Source organism: Oreochromis aureus, linkage group 5 (genome assembly GCF_013358895.1).
Source record: "Oreochromis aureus strain Israel breed Guangdong linkage group 5, ZZ_aureus, whole genome shotgun sequence".
In the NCBI taxonomy this organism is placed as follows: Eukaryota; Metazoa; Chordata; class Actinopteri; order Cichliformes; family Cichlidae; genus Oreochromis; species Oreochromis aureus.
Window position 1 is genome coordinate 9,442,111 of NC_052946.1, and position 13,685 is coordinate 9,455,795.

The following is a 13,685-nucleotide window of genomic DNA, read 5'->3' on the forward strand; positions in this document are numbered from 1 at the left end:
GTGTGTGTTCAAGTGGCATTTTAAATTTTCTTTTTTGCCTTTGTCTTCTTATGGCTGTTGACGCCAAAATGCGTAAATCTCAAAAGGTTGATTGAAGAAGGGCGTTATGATCGGGCCATTTACCATATGGTGGATGACAAATGCATTACTTAACAAACCACTTCATATGCACAGAGAAGAAACTGCTTGTGTCCTACAATTTAGAACAGATTTGAGAACAAAAAGCCTTAGAGATGTCACGAAGACACAGAACATATCGTCAACATTGTAAAAATAAAAATAATAATAAAAAAACACCACATTTAAGTGATACCTCATGTTCATATTGTGCGTGAGCGCAAATGTGTCAGGGCGTGACTTCTGAAGATGTTTAAAGCAGTTGTGAAACTGCGTGTGAAATGAAACTTGGTGGAAACCACAAAAGCTTCAATTATTATGAATTACGTCTGGAATTTAAACACAACAAACAGACAGAGCACGTGCAGAACAGTGTATACCTGAGATCTATTATAGCATCCAGGACATGTGTCCAGGCTGCTGTCATTAGAATACCATACATAATCAGATGTGCATTAAGATGCTTTGCAATACAACACTTTCCCATCACATGTGCCGATGATATTTGAAATATGGGAAAATTGCATTGGATTATGTAATGGAGGAAAAAAAATATTCACCAAAGGTGCTGTAATGCAGATGTGTCACTGTCTGACGGCTTTTGCTATTGTCCAACCACGAGTTTCTAATTAAACTTTTAAAGAGAGTGCAAAGATGAATAAAGCGCTTTATAATTCATGTGCATGACCTCAGCTTGATTAAAATAAAATGGGGCTGTGACTCCATAATGGCTGCTAGTCCCAGGAATAGGTCTGTCTTCTTATTATGGTCCATGCCTGAGGGCTGTGTCCATTTATCAGAGCGGCTATTAGGCCCAGATAAGACAGCTCTATTCAGAGGCTTGAGGGAAGCAAGATCAGGAAGTTCCAGTGTTGTTAGTATACTTAGCCTATATAATATGTGGAATATGCAATGTGTAATGATATAACCTAATTTTTGTGTTTATAACAAGCTTAATGTTGAATCTGATCCCATTATTATTACGAGAAAATTTCACACAGATAACAGTGGACTGCTGCACATCTTACGCGACTGGTCTGATGTTCTTCTAGAGTCTAAAAGGTGCATAACATGTGAATTTGTTTTATATTATTGCTGAATAAATGATGTATTCAAAATTAATTTGAAAATCAAGAATACCTGTTTATCAGAGTTAGTACTGTTATGGGCAGGGTGTGCCACGCATCTCACCCTGTGATACTTAGGACACTAAACTGGACGAGCAGCTGAGGAAACATAAGAGTATTTGCTATTTAAACACTGCACTGTTTCTTGCTTATGAATCATATATAAAAGAATTGATGCCACAAACCATCTGAACTCCTTTATTCCTTTTCTTCATGATGTAACCGCTGACTTTATATAAAAGATGTGCAAACCCAATAACTTAACAATACCCACTGGTTGTCAATGAGTGGCACTTTTAGCATTTTGGCCACCACCAGGTTAGTTAGGTTAGTTAGGGGCCACAAATGACCATATTTGGACAAAGAGGGCCGTACAAATGTAGGCATCTGATAACTAATGCAGATGAACAGTTTAATTTAGTAATATTAAAATTTTACTCACCAAACTCCCTGGATGCTCAGCACCCCACAGTAGGCCATATTATTTATCTGATAACTCCAATAAAAATGCTCCAAAAGGCACTGACAGCACAAATAGGATGCAAAGACTGAGTTCAGTGACTGGAATAAGCAGAGGTGAGGCCTAGCAGACAGGCAACTGCTACGGTTTCTTGTTTCAGCATGCCATAGATTAGAGCGTGTGCACCGCTAACCTTAAGCATTGCCAGCTGCGTTGCAGACAAAAGTCACGGCTTTTTTGAAGGACGTTTATCCACGAAAGCCATTTTTGTACCAGGCTTTTTACTGCTGTAAACTTGGGCATTTTAACATTGGAAAATAAGCGAATTGACTCAATTCTGAAGTCAGCCTCAAGTGTCCGCTTGAGGAATTGCAACCTGTTAATCATTTGTTCTTCTTTTTTTTTCTTTTTTTTTATCCCACTTGGTCGTATTCTTTCTGCTGAAGCACACAAAAAATAACACATGACTCAGATGACCATCAGGTGGAATAAAGCAAATAAGTAAAGGAGATTTGTTCTTCAAGTATATGAATATGATATACCGGCCACTTTATTAGTTACAACTAGCTATCACTGGATTGGTCCCCTTTCACCTTCAGAAGTGAAGCCATTCTTTGTGGCATAGATTTAACAAGGTGCTGGAAATATTCCTCAGAGATTTTGGTCCATATTGATGTGATAGCATCACACAGTTGCTGCAGATTTGTTGACTGCACATCCTTGATGTGAATCAACAACACCCCAAAGGTGCTCTATTAGACTGAGCTCTGGTGACTGAGGGGGCCAATGAGTTCACTGAGCTGAGCAGTTGGAGCTCAGTCAATAAGCATACATACCGTGTTGATCTTGCTAAGTGTACTGTGGGTAATACTGCATGGTGTGTAGTACTTTGAGGCATTTTAAACCTATAAAACATGTTTATAATTGCTGCTCTTTATAATTAGGTGGCCTTTTGGTTAAGCTTCACTTGTTTAACCCTGTCTTGAGATAATTCAATGCAAAAAAGAACAGTCTGTTTTGCTGTAATTATTTGTCCTGCTTTCAGTATAAAACAGCAACAAAGAGGTTTATTGTGGCAGCAATAAAGGAGACACTGCTGCTTCATAAACAGTTGCTGTTTAATGGCAGAATAAGGAGTAAAAAACAAAGCCACTATTATATTAACTGCATATAACATTTGGACTTTCTCTGGCAAGCCTGCAGGAGACTGTAAAGTTGGGCATTTTAACATTGGAAAATAACCGAATTGACTCAATTCTGAAGTCAGCCTCAAGTGCAATATTGTTGCAATTACCTATCGTCAGCAACTCCGGACAGCTAACAACAAGCAGGCTGAGCAACACCAACAGCTGGTTCTTAGTTAACATTATGGTTTAGCTCAAGTGTCCTAGACATCACACTATCACTCTGAAAAACACTTTGATTACATTCTCACATAGTTTCAGAGTGTCTAGCAATGTTGGATGACCTTCAAAGATGCACTCTAACACCACTAACAGCAGCTAACAGCAGCTAACACAGGCATAAACAGCAGCGCTTTACAGATAGAAAACGTCAGGAAATCCTCAACAATTTACCTGTCATCGGACATAAGTGGACTGACAGCCTACACTCATGCCAGATGAACAACACCCAGAGCTGTTTGTCTTACAGTGGCCACCATAGCTAGGATTATGCACTCGAATTGGGAGTTTCAGGAAAAGAGAATTCAGTTGGCTGCAATCTGCAATCTACTGACATCTAGTGGTGAGATTTTACAGACGGTACCTTTAAGGCTGCGCACAAAATGTACTCTTTATCCTCAGTTTGAATGAACCTTGGCGGCTTTTCAGCTTCATCAAATTATTTCAACATAATTTAAATTTTTGATTGATTTTAAAAATAATGTCTAAAATCTTAAAACAGAACGAATACTTGTGGAAATGAAAACAACCGGAGCTCAGGACTCGTTGTGAACAAACTGTATCCTAACACTTTTTAGACCTTATCAGTCGTAGCACATCCTCTACTGAACACCATCAATGTAATTAATAAACAGTCCCTGGAAAGAATTTGATGGGCTTTGAATAAATGAGTTTTCAAACCTTACTTTGTACAAATGAGATGGAGAATTCATTATGAATCTGTGATACGCACTGATCGTCAGCTTCATCTATTATACTGTTTGATGACTGCCTCGAATGCCCCGCTGAGTTAAAGCGAGCAAATATTAATATAGATCTTGGCAAGATATAAGAGAAAATATATGATCGATAAAAAGACAGCATGAGGATGTCAATCCTCCCTCGACCGTTGTAGACTTAGCATGAATCAGAGCGGTGGGATGGCATGAATCCCACCTCAGTGAACTCCCAGCTCAGTGAACTCATTGGCCCCCTCAGTCACCAGAGCTCAGTCTAATAGAGCACCTTTGGGGTGTTGTTGATTCACATCAAGGATGTGATAGCATGGAAGAATAAGACATGAATGCCAGATGAGATCTTTCACACCTGAAAGCCTTCTCGCTAATAAAGGAACTTATTTTTTCCTTTTTTTTCCCTACACAGAGTGATTTTTCTTCTTGTCTCATGACAAAAGAATAATCACTCACACTTTCTTTTATCATCACTCACATATGAGATCTATCCATTCTTTGTGCATTTTGTAGAGCCACTTCCAGAACAATGAAGAAGAAATGACACTATTACCTTTTTTGCAGACACTAAATCAAATTATGCACCAAAAAATAAACAACCGTGACACCAGACCACAAGTTTAGCTTTAAATGTTGTGCATTATCTATGTAATTCGCTCCCAGGTCTGTCTTTCCTATCAAGATGTCTTCATATTGAGGCTTCTGTGTTCTACTGATAACAGATAATTTCACCTCATCTTCATATGTATCATGATTTACTTAGTGTAAGTAAAAAGTGAGAGGTCTGTATCCTTGTCATTGTTTTTCAGGTGTGTTGTCGCTTCAGATAAAGTGTTTTACCTGCACCTCATTTCTTCACTCTACATCGATGTTAAGTGTAGGCTGTGTGCAGACAGGAAGAGGACCCAAAGTGCAGACTACGGAGACAGACGTGAACTCAAAACAGCTTTAATGCTGAACCCAAAAGTGTAACAAAACTAAGAATACAAAATACACTTACGTAGACAAAACACACAGCAAGTTAAGGGTAGATAAGAGTAGATCGCGACAGAGAGCACAGGAAAACACAGGGCTTAAATACACAGAGGGAGCAATCAGGGAATGGGCAACAGGAGGGAAACACAGCTGGGGCAAATCAGGACTAACGAGACAAGGAGAGCAAAACCAGATACACTAACATGAGACATGGACTTTCAAAGTAAGACAGGAAACATAACAGACTCACAGGCAGGCATTATAACAAAGGGAACAAAGACGTGGGACCAGGGCAGACACAGACACTGACTGGACGTGGGGATACAGCAAACAGGGGAGACAGCAACTCAGAATCACAGACAGAAAACCAGAACACTAAAACTCTAACAGAACCCACCCAGAGAACCTAAACTAAGAATAATCCAAAAACCCAAAAAGCAAAACTAGAATATAATGAAATAACAAACTCAAAGAACCAAAACAAACCACTGGGTCGACGACCCAGGGATCCTAACAGTACCCCCCCCTTAAGGGCTGGCTTCCAGACAGCCCAAATCAGAACACCAAAAACGAAAAACAACCCAACCGGGGCGGGCGGTGGGGGAAACAGGACGGAGGGCTCGAAACAAACCAAACAAGGAGCCAGAAACAAAAAAAGGTGCAAACACCGGAGCCCAGAAAGCAACATAACAAAACATAGGCGCACGACAGGCGCAGGCGGCCAGGAAAAACAGGTCACACAAAGTTCAGGGGGCCGGCCCGGAGGACGACGACCCAAGAGTCCAGAAAAAAGTTCAGGAGGCCGGCCGGGCGGGAGGCACCGGCGGCGACGGAGCAGGTCAGGAGGCCGGGCGGGCGGGAGGCACCGGCGGCGAGGATGCCCAATCATCGGCCTGGAAGGGGGCCGTCCACGACGGCAATGACGTCTAGTCATCGGCCTGGAAAGTGGCCAGAAAGGACGAGCAGGCCGGACAGGACGAGCAGGCCGGACAGGACGAGCAGGCCGGACAGGACGAGCAGGCCGGACAATCAGAGGCCTGGAAGGAGGCCGGCGCTGTAGAGGCGCAGGATGTGGTCCGGACGTCGGCGTGGCCGAGGCAGGACCAAGCGAAGCTGTAGCCGAGGCCGGACCGGGCGAAGACTCGGAGGCCGGACCGGGCGAAGGCGAAGACTCGGAGGCCGGACCGGGCGAAGGCGGCGCTGCAGGCGACGCTGCAGGCGACGCTGAAGCTGATGAGGAGGCTGCCGCAGGCGACGCTGAAGCTGGAACATGCGACGGCGCAGCTGAAGCTGGACCAGACGACGGCAGAGCTGAAGCTGCTGCTGCTGCAGGCGGCGTGGATGAAGCTGCCGCAGGCGGGGATGCTGCAAGCGACGATGTGGACGCTGCAGGCGGGGATGCTGCAAGCGACGATGTGGGTGGTGGAGACGAAGGCTGGACGGGCCCCTCGGACCCTCCAGCGGGAACAGAAGGCTGGACGGGCCCCTCGGACCCTCCAGCGGAGGCAGAAGGCTGGACGGGCCGCTCGGACCCTCCAGCAGGAACAGAAGGCTGGACGGGCCCCTCGGACCCTCCAGCAGAGGCAGAAGGCTGGACGGGCCCCTCGGACCCTCCAGCGGAGGCAGGTTGCTGTGGCTGGACGGGCCCCTCGGACCCTCCAGCGGGAACAGAAGGCTGGACGGGCCGCTTGGACCCTCCAGCAGAGGCAAACAAAGGCTGGTGCGATTCTCCAGAACCCCCAGCGGGAACACAAGGCTGGACGGGCCCCTCGGACCCTCCAGCAGAGGCAGAAGACTGGACGGGCCCCTCGAACCCTCCAGCGGAGGCAGGTTGCTGAGGCTGGACGGGCCGCTCGGACCCTCCAGCGGAGGCAGACGAAGGCTGGACGGGCCCCTCGGACCCTCCAGCGGAGGCAGACGAAGGCTGGGACGGGCCCCTCGGACCCTCCAGCGGAGGCAGGCGAAGGCTGGGACGGGCCTCGGACCCTCCAGCGGAGGCAGGCGAAGGCTGGGACGGGCCTCGGACCCTCCAGCGGAGGCAGGCGAAGGCTGGGACGGGCCCCTCGGACCCTCCAGCGGAGGCAGACGAAGGCTGGACGGGCCCCTCGGACCCTCCAGCGGAGGCAGACGAAGGCTGGACGGGCGACTGAGCTGAGAGGTGAGCTAACGTTCGAGCTATGGATAGAAGTTTAAGTTCTATTGACTGTTGTAACGATGGCAGTAATGGTGGGTTAGGTGGTGGATTAGCAGTAAGCTGAGCTAGTTCCCCTGAGCCTCCAGAACCTGAAGAAAACCGCTGGACGGGCTCACCTGAGCCTCCAGCGAGGTCAGAAACAGGTGCAGGTACCTGCCGGATACCGGCCTCTCCCACCCGAGGAGAAGGTACGGGTGCCGCGACAGGCACCGGAGCAGGGACCAGCTGGACCTCAGCCTCCCTCACCTGAAGCACTGAAACAGGTGCAGGGGAATGCTGGGCCCGAGCTGCCCTGGGAGCAGGAACACAACAGGGCGAAGGAGCGGGCTCTGCAAACACAGACTCCTCTACAATGTTCTTTAGCTTCCTACCACCACCACGTCTAACAGTCTTAACAGTTTTCACAGTCTCAGAATTTACAGCGTTCACATGATTGTCTTTTCCCAGCTCAGAGGGAGCAGAATGAAAACAGTCATAACTCACCACGGGGAGTGGCTCAGCAGAGACGGAGTGGCGACTGCGTGAGCGTCACTTTCTTCGGGAAGTGGGAGCTGGCAAACTGGGCTGCGTATCCTCCAAAAGACCGGGCTGCGATGAAGACGCAGAGAGTTTGTGAAGCTCAGAACGTGGTAGACCTAAAAACAGAGCGAAGGACTGCAGCGGAGTGAGTCTAATGTCCGGCGTCCTGTAATCCTTCTTCCTCCGCTGCTTCACCCTCTTGTTGGACTGGAAATCCAGGGGTGGAGGCGGAGGTGTAGCGACCGGAGAGAATGAGCACGTGCTCAATCTGATCTTTCGAGGCATAGGCACCGGCTCAGCCATAGCCATGGCGGTTTGGAGGCTGCGGGGCCCTCCCAAAGCCAAACGTGACCCATAGAAGGGTGACTGGAGCTCCTGGGCATGCTTAGCCTCCTGCCTCACGCTCTCCCTGAGGAACGCAGAAACTGCGGGTCGCCAATACCATATGGAGTCTGCTGGGTCCATGTTCTGGTCGCGATCTTCTGTTAAGTGTAGGCTGTGTGCAGACAGGAAGAGGACCCAAAGTGCAGACTACGGAGACAGACGTGAACTCAAAACAGCTTTAATGCTGAACCCAAAAGTGTAACAAAACTAAGAATACAAAATACACTTACGTAGACAAAACACACAGCAAGTTAAGGGTAGATAAGAGTAGATCGCGACAGAGAGCACAGGAAAACACAGGGCTTAAATACACAGAGGGAGCAATCAGGGAATGGGCAACAGGAGGGAAACACAGCTGGGGCAAATCAGGACTAATGAGACAAGGAGAGCAAAACCAGATACACTAACATGAGACATGGACTTTCAAAGTAAGACAGGAAACATAACAGACTCACAGGCAGGCATTATAACAAAGGGAACAAAGACGTGGGACCAGGGCAGACACAGACACTGACTGGACGTGGGGATACAGCAAACAGGGGAGACAGCAACTCAGAATCACAGACAGAAAACCAGAACACTAAAACTCTAACAGAACCCACCCAGAGAACCTAAACTAAGAATAATCCAAAAACCCAAAAAGCAAAACTAGAATATAATGAAATAACAAACTCAAAGAACCAAAACAAACCACTGGGTCGACGACCCAGGGATCCTAACAATCGAGGTTGAACCGAACTGCTCTCAAGGGGAGGCGGCGTGCACAAAAATGAGGCACGAGCAGAGGCTAGATTGAAATAGCTGCTGCATATAAATGAACAGGACGTACTCTGTGGAGCAAGGGCTGATTGAGTGCTGCACAGCAAACATCAACTTACATTTAATGCTTGTGAGGACTGATGTATTAAATGGTGTGTGGTGCACACATTTTAGCTTCATTGACAAGATTTCTGCTCTTAAGTTTTCATTTACAAACGCTGTTTTTTCAGCTCCGCAGTCTGAGCTCATTTCAATCTCCTTATTAACTGAGGGAGTCGATCATCACAGTCTGCAAGGTGGCTCTGAGACACCGCTCCCACTCACCCACTCAAAGCTTTTTCACATGGGTGTATTTGATAAGCACATTCACTGTGGTTCCCTGTCACTTTTAAACACACTGTGATTCTTATATGAATCTGGAACTTTCTGTGCAAAAGTCCAGAGTCACCGTTCATTTCTTAATGTCTCTCTTGGCTCTTTGGGTTCAGTATCAGAGTAACTTTTGGCTGCTCCTTCAAATTTGATATTGAGCTAAAAAAATGCAGACTTTTAGCCAAGGTAAAGGCCTCTTAGAAAAATGCAAAATTTTGTGGTTTTATTACTTCTTGGCTGCTGTAGTCGTCATTTTGCATTCTCTTCTTTGTCTGTTTTTAAGCAAATAAATATATATATATGTATCCAGCCCTGATATATTTTAGTTTAGTTTTTTTTAAGCAGAGATGGCGGCTCAATGATCACTTTATTACAGAAACAGCTTGGTGCGCACTGCCTTTATATCCAGCCACACACACAAACCAAACTGCTCCACACTGTTGTAGACCATCCTGTTTAACAGAAACTGTAGCAAAACCTTTATTGTCAATCACTCACAGTATTAGACTCCCCACAGCTGACCTCCCGTCCATCTCACAGATTGATTTTATGACTGTTTTCTTGCTTTTATATTTGTCTGTGTTTTTTCCCCGTACTCCAGTCAACTCTATTTTGTGGCTGGTTGACCTGGCTGACTTCATCTTTGCTGTGCTTTTACTGTTCTTAATATGTCCATTGGTGTAGTTTGTGCTGTTGTATGATTTTGTTTTGGGGGTTTTTGCACTTTCTGAACTCTTTTGAGAGTAAATTTGACCCTTTCACAGCAGCTCGTAAATCACACAGCATGGCAACATTCTGCTTCTGCAGGGTTTATCCTATAGCTTACTATTGCATACGGTATTTACTTTGACAGGGAATACATCTACAAATGTATGCAGTTGGCATGTATAAAACCCAATTCCCTCATTTGGAAATTCTCTTTCTGCCTGAATGTAAACAACATAGTGCACATTATTGCAGGGCAAAACCTAACTGAGTTTAGAGTGCCGTGGGGCGTCATTTTACATGCACGCCAAACTCTGGCTGCTGGAAATAATGGAATTCCATTTGCATGTTGACCTAAACTGTGGCTACAGCTGCTGTGTAAACATTTTTTTTATTCAAAAACTAGAAAAACACTTTCTAGTTCCTCGATAAACAGAAATGCTAAACACTCTGTGGTACACCTTGATGTTTTAATTACTAACAGAGCCCAGGAGGGGACTGAGAAGAGATATGGAAAATGGAGAGATCTGTGGGAAAAAATACTCAGAGAGGGAAGAGAGAGGCAAAAGGTTAGCCTTTCAGAAGTATAACTGAGTAACTGATAAACTGGTGATGGACACTATACTATTGCAGGATGGTTGATATCTAATTTAGATTGACATAATGTTTTGTTTTTCATCTTTTTTCATCTTTGCTAAAAAAAAAAAGAAAAGAAGAAGAAGCAATTTTTGTGTTCTGATACCTTCCAAAGATTGTGTGACTCTGGACAAAACTTGAAGTACACTTGGACAGGTGTAGCGTCCTCCCCGATTCTGTACTACCCTTTAAATGGCAAGCTGAGCTGTGCGTAGGCTCCTACTGACAGATGTAATTGTCAGAGTCAATACCTCCTCACGTATCCACACCAAGCTGCAAACTATTGAGAGAGACAGAGCAGCTAGACGAGGCAACGGGGAGCATATAGATTTCCTCTTTCTCCTGAGCAGGAGGAAATCTATACGATCTTCCTCGTATCAAAGGCGATATTCAGGTACGGTTCAGGGTGTCACTTTGTTTGCAGAACAGCAGACTGAAATGTTCGCTGCTAAAGAGTAGTCGCGGTGGTTGTTTGTTAGAGTGAGTCTTAACCAGCCTGAGATTTATGGATTTTAAGAACTGTTTTTGCTTTTCTGATATCTTACCTTTAGTGCTGAGAAAAGGGCCAGTCCAGGTTTTTTTTTACGATGACATTTAGCTTGCAATAGCGACTTTTTTTCATTATTACACTCGTCTCTTCTGCGTTTCTCTGTCTACATTTACTGCAGATCATTCCTGTCTCCTGTTTAGTGTCTTTTTGTCTTGTTTTGGTTTTTATTTGTTCTTCTTACTTTCACCGGTGTCATGCCCCTCCTCTGTCTCATCACTAATCAGTCCATATTTTTAACTTATATATTCTTCTTTGGTGGATCATTATTGTTCCCTGACGTGTTCTCAATGCATTCATTTAGATTATTTATTTATTTATTTGTGATTGACTCTTTATGTTTTGGACTTGTGTTAGATCTGGCTTTAAGGGCTTCCATTCAGGTTACCTCACATATCTCATCCATTGAGTTAGGTGCCTTTTATCTGCTTAAATGACTCTTAGGTTAGGGTTAAGTATGTTGAAAAGAAGCAAAAGAAGGCACTCCTCTGAAAATGGTTATGTACAAGGAAAAAGCAGCCAATGCCCAGCGGAAAACTTTGAAAGAGCCTCAGAAAGCCTGAAGGACTATTATTCAAAACTGCTTTAAAAGAATAAAGTCTGACTCCTTAAAAACAAAATATAAAGACATGGCTGGTGGCTCAAGATTTTTGAACAGTAATGTATCTCCAAAATGGAACTGAGATTTAAGCAGAATAAAGTGCACAGCTGTGGAGAGAACCCCGCTGCTTGTGAAGCTAGCGAGATTAATTTATTGATTCGGGCAGAGCAGTGAGGGAAAACAATAGCTGGTTTCTTTTCCAACTTTAGCTGCAATTATGGTTCTGAATTACTACTCGGATCCCAAAGAGGCCATTTACATGGAAATGCTGTCTGTGGCTTTTCTGTGAACCTGCCCCTTACCTGTGTTTTTAGATTTCCTGTCTGCTGAATATATTTGCTTGTTTAAACTGACAATAGGTTCCCAATGTTGACCAGATCACAGTGACACTCTTGTGATTCAGACCTTCCTATGAGTGTCTGAATTACAGTCCTCAACCATGCAACCAGGTTATAAGAATTGAGTACCAACAATAAAGTTAACGCTATTATCAGTGTGGTAATAATGCAATTTGTCAGTCTGGGCACCAAATAATACAAATGAGCCCACAGTAAGTAGGTGTGCTTAAATTGTGAAGGTCTGTAAGCACATCCACCTTTCTTGGCCCTGTGTTGGTGTGCCCACAGAGCACTGATGGCAGTTTTGCCCTTTGAGGCTCCTTTATGGGTTTTCAATAGGCAAGCCTGCTATGGCAAGGGCAAAACTGGGCAAAGGGGGGTGACATAGCCTACATTGGACTCCCACCTGTGGGAAATCCATAGATGGAGTTGCCCTTAAGAAAACGGTGATGGGTGTCCAAAGGGATAAAACTATTGTGGTGCCTTTCAGATTTCAGTGGGAAAGCCCACTGTGGATTGCCTACAGAAATCACTCATTGGGGCCCCAAGTGGTAAAACTACTGTGGAGCCTGCATGTGTCAAACCAAAGGGGACCCCATGTGGGTCTTCTGTGGGTAAGCCCACCAAAAAGTGGATTTATTGGGGCCCCAAAGGGCAAAACTGTGATGGACTCTTTATAAGATCACCCACTCAGCTCCCACATGGGATGACTGTGGGTTTGCCCTGCCCACACAACTACTTACTGTGCTCCCACATGAGAATGTTTGCTGGGAAGCAACGATATCAGAAACTAACCACCAATCATGCAAATGAATCCCAGCATTTGATGTGTGGCTGCAACACAATGACAGGAGAAAAAAAGAAAGAAACTGCAGAACGGACTTCACTAGGGAGTCATTCTTAACAGCAGCTGTTTGTGGGGTCAATGCTGCTCTTATTTAATATTTGTATCATTGACGATGTAACTTTGGTCCATCCAGTCTATTTTAAAGCAACACCTAAAGCTTTTTCCACTTTCAGTCTAAGGCTAATCCACCTTTTGCACTGTTCCTTTGTACATGACAATAATCACTGTATTTTTCACATCTTCCATATTTTAATCAGTCTTTCAAAACTTTGTATTAACAGAACTGAAGGGGTAATCTTCTACAACAATGCCTCTTTTTAGTCCTCAGACCCAGCTATCAGCACACACATCCTTAGACAGGAAATATATACAGAAGCAGGCCAGCTGTTCTACACTGAAATAAACCTATCTAACTTTGCTTATTACTAAGGAAGTGTTTATTCTGAATGCATTTTCCTTTCAGTGGATGTCAGCAACTCTATCATACATTGTTTCAGTGACTCGCTGTGCCGCATTCAGGACACATACAAATGACTCATCTTTGACACAGAAGACTTTTTCTTTAGCTTTGTTGTTCCTGCTGGTAAAATCTTTTATTGTTGTCACGATCTGTGAATAAGGAGCTTTCCACGGGAGCCTTCTGTTTAGCTTTGTATATAAACGTATTTTTTAAAATACAAAATTGTTTTTGATGTGATTTTTCTGGCTTGCAGCAACATCTTTTTAGGCCATGAATTTTAAAAAAGCACCGTTCCCCCTCCAAACAAAAAACAACTAAAAAACAGTGGTTACTTTGCCAGAATTTCACACCAACTTAAAACTTAAAACTGATAGAGAATTTATTTATTATGAGAGAGACAACTGCTGTCTTGCAATAAGGAGTACAAAAACAGTACATAAAATCGATGCCTGCATGTGAACTCAGGCATGGAGTAATAATAATTATTTAAAAAAAAATGTGGTTACGTTG